Source organism: Lactuca saligna, chromosome 5 (genome assembly GCF_052625555.1).
Source record: "Lactuca saligna cultivar CGN05327 chromosome 5, ASM5262555v1, whole genome shotgun sequence".
Lineage (NCBI taxonomy): Eukaryota > Viridiplantae > Streptophyta > Magnoliopsida > Asterales > Asteraceae > Lactuca > Lactuca saligna.
The window spans coordinates 206,060,875-206,068,408 of NC_136421.1; the positions used below are offsets into that span (position 1 = coordinate 206,060,875).

The 7,534-nt window shown below is 31.2% G+C and overlaps 1 long non-coding RNA gene across 4 annotated transcripts; it reads right to left on the reverse strand.

The window, feature by feature from the left end:
• Positions 1-4,662: 4,662 nt before the first annotated feature.
• On the reverse strand, positions 4,663-7,534 carry LOC145045816 (uncharacterized). Of its 4 annotated transcripts, none has more exons than XR_013681892.1 (5): positions 7,237-7,534; positions 7,000-7,162; positions 6,463-6,536; positions 6,195-6,311; positions 4,663-5,596 (listed from the first exon to the last, which is right to left on the reverse strand). It is a non-coding gene; the product is annotated as an uncharacterized LOC145045816 (long non-coding RNA). The 4 variants fall into 4 exon arrangements; XR_013681891.1 differs by having other exon boundaries at positions 4,663-4,839; positions 4,921-5,596; positions 6,463-7,162; XR_013681893.1 differs by having other exon boundaries at positions 6,463-7,149.

Here is a 7,534-nt window from a genome sequence, read left to right on the forward strand (position 1 = left end):
GTTTTTGTGGACACACTGATTGCCGCACGCACTTTCGTATCAGCATCGGATTAAAAACTCAATTATTTTATTATTCTATATATTCGGTTGTATAATTTAATTTTCATTCTGATTTAATTGCTTATTTGGAATATATTATAATATCTAACTGTTTATTTAGAATAGGATTGGATATGTTATTGTATTTCAGTAAAAGTAGTTATAGAATGTTTATGTTAGATGCAGGGCCGGGCCAGGACAATTGGAGGCCCGGGGCAAAATAAAAAATGGGGTCCTTTCGAAAATTTTATGTATTCGTATATTACATTACTTTATACATACATAACAATAGATTTAAATTCGTACACAATAGAATGGGAAAACTAAAAATACAATGTTATTAGAAGTACAAAAATACTAAAGTCTCATCCCTTTGTTTCTTCATTAACTTGTTCAGTTTTGTTCCTATACATAAGTTGTTGACCATCAACTGAAGTAGATTTATCATTGACAAAAAGTTGTTAGGTGAATTGCTTAAATCCATAATATTTGTTGTTGTTAATAACCTGGAAGTAGTCGAAAAAACTATTCAACAATAGAAAATTCTATACATATCAAAAACATAGAAATAAAAATAAAAAAGAGTACCATTCATAAATCAAAAATAAGAATATTAACATTACAAATCGAAATTAAGCAATAAAGTTCAAGAACTGTCTCTAATTCAAAAATATTAACATTTGATTATGTCTCTAACTTGAATAGCCTCATAAAAATCGAATAGAAAAAAATAATAATAATAAAAAATTTGAAGAGCGATAGAACATACAGAGATTCACAGTCATATTATCATAAATCAATTTCACCTCTAACAGTCTATTCTGAAAACTGAACCTTCAAATTTCTAGAAATTGAGAAAGAAATCCAATTTGAGGCAGTGACTGGAACTCTCGATTAAAACCTCTAAGCAAGATTCCTAAAATAAATCAAATAACCTGATTAACTTCCCATTGGTGCTATATCAGAAAAAGAAAATCGACAACAAGAAGGGAAACAATAGAGTTTTCTGTTATTCTGAAATCGTGAAAAGAACGAGACACAATCAGTCTCTCAATTCTAAAATAACATTCGATTCACTAACGGTTGTTGTGGACGAATTCAGAAAATCAGAAAAGAATGAAAGAAAACAATTAACTTGAAATCTTGAATAAGAAATAGAAGAATGATCATTAACTCTTGCTTTTGGAGAGGACGTCGTTTGGATTTTCCATGGCAATGTTTGGATTTTCTATAGAAATCTGACTGTTGAAGAGTTACGATACCTTGGAATTAGGACGCATGTCAGGTAAGTCTCGTTCTTTCCTACGCTCCATCTTTTGGATTAATTCTTGATCAGAGTATTGGGGTTTGAAATAGTCCAATATGCTAAAAAGTAATGGATTGTTAATATATTACCAAAATAACAAATTAAAAATTGGGGCCCTATAGCATTTGGGGGCCCGGGGCGGTCGCCCAGCTTGCCCATGCCCACGGGCCGGCCCTGGTTAGATGATGTAACACGTGTTTGACAAAAGATTTTTTTGTGAGTTTTTAGTTTTTAACAAGCAATTTGATTTAAAATTTATTCTAAAGATTATATTGTACAAGAGATTTTTAGCAAAGATTATATTATACAAGAGATTCTTAGCCAGAGATAAGGATTGCCTCATGTGTCATTCCTCTCCTCTAGTGGGTTTTCCATAAGGTAGTATGAGTTTGTTGTGTGAGACACTAAAATATACATGTTTAGGCTTGTTTTCTTAAAATTATAAATATTGTTTATCTTGTAAACTCTAGCATGCTGAAATTAATAAAAATCTCTAATTTGTTTGTAAACATAATATGGTTATGAGTATGTTTGGCACGGAGTTTTTAGAAACGTTTGGGAGCTTCTAACTTTTAACAAAACGCTATAGTTTAAACAAAAAACTTCGTTTGGCAGTACGAGCGTTTAGCTTTTAGTTTAAACAAAACGTTCCAAATCTAAAAGCTGCTTCATGTAGCGTTTAAGCTACTCAGCTTTTGAAATCAATTTTTATAACTACCCTTAAAAATATATTTATATATTTATTTATTTTTAATCAATTGTCATTCGATGTAATTTTATATATTTCAAAAGCTTCCAACTACTTTTATCAACACTCATATAATAAAAGCTATAGTTTCCCGCTACTAGCTACCCGCTACCAGCTACCCGCTAACCGCTTCCAGCTAACAACTACTTTTGCCAAACACACCCTACATCAATCATGTGAACCATATAGATTCTTATAATTTTTATTTTTCTTTATATCCTTAAAACCATAACACACTACCGTATTACTTGATTTAAAAGAATTGTGATTAGACATATTAGAAAGTCTATAGTTAATAATGAATAGTTCTACCAACCTGATTACTTGATTTGAAAATTTAATTTTCAAATATTAGAAAATAAACGGTTTTTTTAATCAACCATTTGATTGGGACACAACTAAGTGTGCCCTTTGTTATAATTGAGTATAAGTGTTATTTTTATTATTATTTACATGTGCCTTTCAGAAAGTTCAAAAGGTCAAGATTAAACAATGATTTAGACGTCTTCAATGGTTGAGATTCCATTAAAAATACATTGAAACAAGCTATCCAAGTTGACTAATTGAAAAACTACATGAACCAAGAAAAGCTTTTGCATCAAAATTGGTAACTATGATGAAAGAAAAATACGATTTGGTAAAGTTTGGATGTTGATTTGGTATATTATTGCATATTTCGATTTCGGGTAAGCAAGAAAATTGAAAAGAAAAAAAAGTTCAAATGGTAATTAGTTACTTGCTCTCCAAGCTAAATTGTTATAATAATTGGCAAGGAAAAAAAAAACAAATAAGAGAAAACAAATAAAAACAAAAAACAAATTGAAAGCGTGTTGCTTTTGTAGATTTAAATTAAAGGAGTTATATTTCCCCAAGACAAAATTTTATAAATGATCCTTGTGGTAGGCATTTGAAATTTTTGTAAAATAGTTCCTTTTTGTAAAATTTTATAAACGTATAGGATCCTTTTGACTATCATTGTCACTCCTACCCCAATGTTCATTGTTTGTTCATGCCAAATTCAACCATTTATGTAGTAATTTTGTCTATTGTTTGTTATTGTTTTTATTTTAGTTATTTATATTTTTAAAATTTTATATGTTTTTTGACTTTTTGTTGGAATATATTGTTTAATGTATTTTTTTATATTTTGTTCACTTATATATATATATATATATATATATATATATATATATATATATATATATATATATATATATACTAGTAGGATACCGTGCGATGCGACGGCGAGAATTTGTTTCATTCCGGCGGTTAGATTTCGTCCAAAAATTTGTTTCCTTTCGGTGGCTGTCAAATCGTTTCCTTTCGATATATAGTTTCCTTTCCAAAGGCTTTGTTATTTGGGTTTAAAATAAAAGTAGTTAATTATTTCGTTTTAAATGTATTTGGTTTTTAATTAAAAAGGAAATGTATTAATGTTTTGGTTTAAAAGCAAATGTAGTGATTAAAAGAATACCAACTCTTTAGGTTATACGTTGTTATGAAAAAAAAAAAACTAATAGGAATGAGGTACTTTTTGTTTCACCATGCAAAAGCAACAGAATAATGTAAGAATTAACTTCTATTTAACATGTATTATTTTGGTTTCTAACATATTTTAGGTTTCACTTATTTTAACATTCCAATATCCTAGTTGCATCCAAAATTTTAGAATATGATGAAGTTGGAGCTCTCGTAATGCAGTGCACGGCGAATAGTGAATAATAGTCAATTTTAATATTGATTTATAATTATTATTATTACTTGTTAACTATGTTATAAAATAAATGGATATTAAAAAGAAAAGCACAATTCAACAAATAATTTCATTTGATAGGTTCTTAGTGATGTGTTGTTTTGTGTTAAAAAGAAAAATACATTGTGAGGATTTAAAATATGGTATTTAACAAAGGTGTGATTGGTTTCTTAATTTTTTTGAAAATGAATGGAAATATATTATTATCAGGTGAAAAAACTATCCTTTTATCTGTAAGTTTATGTTTCATTAGGTAGATCAGTCAATTTTAATATTGGTTTGTAGTTATTATCGATAACTTTTTAACCATGTTATAAAATAAATGGATATTATCCGTAAATAATTTTATTATGACAATTAGTTTCTTTATGGGTAACATTGATAAGTTCTTATTATGTGTTGTTTTGTGTTAAAAAAAAGCCGGTTTACGATCCGAACCGTTAAACCGGTTTATAACCAATTCAAGAACCGAAACGCATGTTTGCACCCGTTCGAGATTTTAGACATTGAAACCGGTTTAGAATCGCTTGAACCGGTTTAGAACCAATGTAATCGGTTCAGATAGGTTCGAGTTTTTTTTATGATGGAACCGGTTTGAACTGAACCGATTTATGGGTGAACCGGTGTTATTATTCTTGAATCGAAACCGAAGTAAACCGAACCGGAGTTATTATTCTTGAATCGAAACCGAAGCGGTTTACTGAACCGGTTCAGTTTGAAAAAAAACAGTTTGTACACCTCTAGATTGTTGTTACTTGCATTTCACTCGAAATTTACAAGATAGGAACCCACCATAAAAAATGAAACAAAAGAGTGTAAGAAAAATATAAGACCCACATCATGCAAACTTGTGTATAAAACAGATTAGTTGAAAATTACAAAATACGCCCATCACACTTTGTTTTTCCATTCACTTAAGACCCACATCAAACAAACTTATGCACAGCTCCACCATCCACGACTCCCCATCCGTTTGGTTTATATTAAAAGTCACTTGCGGCAGATATTACAAAAAAAACTTATAATTATGTAAAAAAAAAAAAAAAAAAGTAGATTGCTATTTTTCATATATACCTTAGCTTTGGAATGCGCGTCTGACAACATTTGCTTGTTATCCTTTGCAATCTAACTGTTTTCAAAACCCACAAAGCGCATCTTGAACCTTCATATTTTCTCACGTGAACATATTTAGCATAAAGCAATTGATACCAAAAAAATACATTTGGTATTTTCACATTAAATATCAAAATACGAGTGTACTCATCGAACCGCAACCAGTAATACTCGAATAGGTCTCGTATTCATAAAATCGATCCAATTCCGATCCCTAATTTTGGTCATTGTTGGTTTTCGGTTCTTCCGGTTCAGGTCGGTTCCGGACCGAATAATATCCCTAGAACTAAGGCCACCTTCCACATCTATCATTTTTATTTGGAAACAGATTATTCAAACTAAAGAACCAACATAATGAAGTGGAGTAGCATCATCCTTCCACAAGGATATTTCTATAATTTAAAAAAAAAAAAATACATTAAAATAATTAGTCAAACTTTGAAAAAGAGTCTCATCAGACTTCAAATGAACAGACTTGCACCTTTTTTATAAAAAAAAATATAGATAAACACCTCAATTTTTCCTTATAGATTACATGTGAAGGGCGACCAAACCATCATGTTTGCTAAAAATTAGCAATGTACTTCCTTTACCTTTTTATCATAGAATTTTACTTTCCTTTTCTTCTATTACCAACCTGCTTGCAAAAATGAAAGTAGGATGTTATAATAAAAAAGGTGAGATGCTATTTCTTGTATTTATTTAATCATAGCATTTTACATTCATTTAATTTCCATCGGTTTTCCTCAGCAACCAACAAAGAAACTAACATCTAGTAATCAACAAAATGGAGCACCACCAAATCCAAAATTCAACAGAAATAGGCAAATCCACACTGGCAAATACACACACATTGGGTTATACGTTTTACCTCAACTATTCGTATAGTTTTAACTCAACTATTGAACGTCAATAACTATAATATTTAGGTTAGTAGTCAACTATATAACATGAAAACATAAAAAAAAAACTCGGTTGATGAAAAACTGAATTGATGAGATTTTTAACAGATAAACACACACACACACACACATATATATATAATGAACTTTTTTCATTAATACTCAAATTAATGAGATTTTTAACAGATAACCACGATCACACACATATAACTTTGTTCACATCAATATCTGTCCACTGCTTGAATGTTATAGAGCACCAAAACAAACAAACATAATAGAATAATTACTCTTATAAACTAAACTAAAGAGAAATAGAAGAAAAGTAGCACATACTCGGAGTCTCTGCAACCATTGATCCGGTACCTTTTGTTATGAGACTTTGCTAGGCATTTTTTGTTGTTTTTTTTCTTGGCTGCAACCATTAGTAAGATTTTTCCCTTATTTCTTATTCTGTGAAAAACAGAAATTAACCAGAGAATAAAAAAAACAAAAAATGGAACTTGATATACCAAAAAGCAAACAATCAAACCAACTTAAAATTAGTGAAACCTGAGATATCCAAAAACAAAAAAGCTAACCGGAGATTTCAAAAAAAACATACCTATTTGACTTCAAATCGCCTGAAACTTGAATCAACGGTCTTCAAGTTTCCCATTTCATGAAACCGACCACCAACTTATGTTTGAAAACACATACAAGAAAAAAGTTATAAAAGAAACAAAATAATGACCTGTAAATAACAGGGGATCATCTCTGATTAGGCTATATAAGTTGTTTTTAAGAGATGAGTCTGGTAGTTCCTTTTGGCAGATAGTTTTCATGCGGCAGTTAGTTTTATTTTTGTTTCAGGCAGATAGTTTGTTTCAGGCTGTTTCGGGTACCCGCGTGATGCAGCGCAACAATACTTTCGTTCAGCAATTACTTTTCAAACAGCAATCAATAATTTTTAGCAGACGTATTCATGTTAAACTAATCTCAAGAATGGATTCAATTTTCCATCTCATTATCGAATTACAATGTTGTAATCTTAATGGGGATCAGGCAAAGTAGTTACCTATATAGGAGCATTGAAACTTAAATAAATCCAAAAATTGTCATCGAATATTTGGTGGGAAACTATTAAATTGATGGACTTTACCTACAAGCTCAACAGCTAGTGGTGGTAAATACTCGAAGAAAAAATATGCACTAAAGAAACAGACCAATCGACCTTCATAAGTGCATATAACAATCGCCACCATATTCTGGGTGTTGTGTCACCCACCGCCACCACCTGTTTCCACAACACCTGTATTTGAGCCCTAGCACGTGAAATCGAAACACACATCTTAACATACACAAAGTAAGAACATAAAGAAACTCTTGAATAACCCACCTCGATCCGGTTTATACTGTAAGATGTCTGTTGGCGATGGATCCACTTTAGGGTTAGGGTTTCAGGTGTGCGATGGGGGAGTTGATGGTGACAGCGAGATAGAGTTAGGGTTTCTCGTCTCGACATAAGGTAGAAGCGGTCAGCAGATGCCAGGGAAGGTAACGATAACATCACGAGGTTGGTGGTAACCGAGGCTACCAGAGATTGTAGAGAGTAAGGAGGGAGAAGGAAGACATCTGGGAGAAATGACGCTGACGGAAGGTATTAGGTTTTCCAACATCTAGACGGAGAAGCTAAG